Genomic DNA, 2550 nt, shown 5'->3' with positions numbered 1-2550 from the left:
TCAGAGCAGCAGATACATACCAGAAATGCTTGTGAAAACAAGCTACATTTCAAATGTCATTTTCCTGGCCTAAACAGTATTCCTCCTTACACTGCTAAGTAATTATACAGTCAGATGTAACTTACTCTGAGTACTTATCTGATTACTTTGTCATGGTTCTAAGAGATTTTAAAGTTACTTCTCAGAGTCATACTCATTTGGAGTTATCCATAGGACTTAGCATATTTCACAAATCAGAACAAACGTTGAATGTTCCCTGGAAGTAGGGCAAGGAAAGCAGTGTTCAGAGGTGGGGTGAGGGGAAGAGGAGATATGTGGAAAGCTTTATGACTGTGCTGTAAGTCACATGGTAGCGGCTCAATGGAAAGGGAAAACACTTGATAGGGAAGGAGAACATGCAGAAATGAAAAGTGGATGCAGCAGCAGGACCTGTTTGAGAACAGCTAGCTGAATCGACTGCAAAATCGTGTAAAACGGGCTTTGGAAATGGTTTTGCTCTGACCTGAAAACAGCTCTTGTAGTGGGGAAAATCACGATAGTTTTATATAACTGAATTATTCCCAGTCTGTTTAGCAATGACTCAAGTTCAGAACTTGTGACCTCATGAATGAGTCAGACAAAAGTATGATTTAACTTACAGAATACTATTACTATGATAACCATCAATAACAGGAATATGCCTGACAGCTTAAGACCTGGTATAACAGATTTTGTAATTTAATTTTTCTGAAGTTTTCTTAGAAAAAGCTATCACATATAGATTAATGAGAAATATTTAAGTCATGGTAAATAAATTATTTGACTGGCTTGAAAAAGACGTGCTTCATCACATAATGGCTAACCACGTAACAGCCTCAACCTGAGTGTACACCCGCTGGTGAGAAGCAAGATTACCAGCAGCTTTGAAGCAGATGTGCATAATGATCCCACCATTCTTAAGAAACAAAAAATCAGATAAGAAATTCAGAGCTGTAGCATTACAATGTGGAATGTGACTGTTGGAACTGAAGCATGCTTCTTTTCTGGATGACTTAAGCCATCTCTACGTTAATACATGTATTATTAGAATGTTATTGCATACTGTGTAACTTTGCGTTGCTGTGTGTAGTTTTTTGCAGAACTGACCACGTGAAAGTTGCTTACTGTGATCAAGGAACAGATGGTGAGGTCTGAGGCTCATCACTCTTCTGTAGTTACAGGGCAGCTTAAGTGTGGTTTAAGGACTCCAAAACAGGCATACAACTCCTAGGTCCATACACATTCAGCTTGGAGATGATGACATAGGCACTATGCCACTTTTCAGTTAAAATTTAGCTGTATCTGAGAAGTGTTCAATCCATCCTGTACATTATTTTGACAGGAAATATGCTAAGATCCAGTTTTTGAAGAGTTAGTTGTAAAAGCATTTTAAAGACCATTACTTACTTCACTATATTTGTTATATTTAACTATCTTGAAAAATAATGTGGAACAGCTAAGCACAATAGTGTACAAATATGATCTGAAGCAGAAGTTCTCTTTTTACTTGAAGAATAAACTGAGTTTTCTTAAAAGACAAAGCTTTTACAAAAGATAGACTTTTATTTTTGAATCCATAAATAGGTGGTAGTAAAATTCAACAATTAAGCAAGTTCCTATAGGGAATTTAGGATCTGACTATTGCCCAGAGGTGTCAAATACCTGCTTTACCTGCTCATAATGAAAACAAAACTTTAATACCTACAAAACTCAGAAGGAAGACTATTTTGTGGTTGAGTGCAAAGAAAACAAGTAATATCCTTCAAATTCTGCAAGCAGCCTTAACCAATGGGACTCGGGATCTACCAGCTTTTCTAGAATGCTGTAAAATTAGTGTAACAAAGAACGAATGGGAAGATACGTGATTAATGGCATGGATTTTTTACAAGTTTAGCTGTGCAGCAGTTATACAAAAACAATTTATGCATTACTAATGTCATGTCACTCATTTAAAAGAATACAGTAATACAGTATCAGCAAAAAAGTGTGAATACAATTTTTGAGTACAATTTAGGAGAATAGTGAGCAACAGTATGAAAGAACATAGAATCACACAATCACAGAATCACAGAATTGTAGGGGTTGGAAGGGACCTCTAGAGATCATCGAGACCAACCCCCCTGCCAAAGCAGGTTCCCTACACCAGGTCGCACAGGTAGGCGTCCAGGCGAGACTTGAATATCTCCAGAGGAGACTCCACAACCTCCCTGGGCAGCCTGTTCCAGTGCTCCGTCACCCTCACCGTGAAGAAGTTCTTACGCACATTCGTGCGAAACTTCCTATGCTGCAGCTTATGTCCGTTTCCCCTCGTCCTGTCTCCACGTACCACTGAAAAGAGACTGGCCTCACCACTATGGCCGCCACACCTCAGATATTTGTAAACCTGGATCAGGTCCCCTCTCAGTCTTCTTTTCTCAAGGCTAAACAGACCCAGTTCACTTAGCCTTTCTTCATAGGGGAGATGCTCCAGGCCCTTCACCATCTTTGTGGCCCTCCGCTGGACTCTTTCCAAGAGATCCCTGTCTTTTTTGT

The sequence above is a fragment of the Meleagris gallopavo genome, chromosome 1, assembly GCF_000146605.3.
Source record: "Meleagris gallopavo isolate NT-WF06-2002-E0010 breed Aviagen turkey brand Nicholas breeding stock chromosome 1, Turkey_5.1, whole genome shotgun sequence".
Classification (NCBI taxonomy): domain Eukaryota; kingdom Metazoa; phylum Chordata; class Aves; order Galliformes; family Phasianidae; genus Meleagris; species Meleagris gallopavo.
This window is presented reverse-complemented; position numbering follows the sequence as displayed.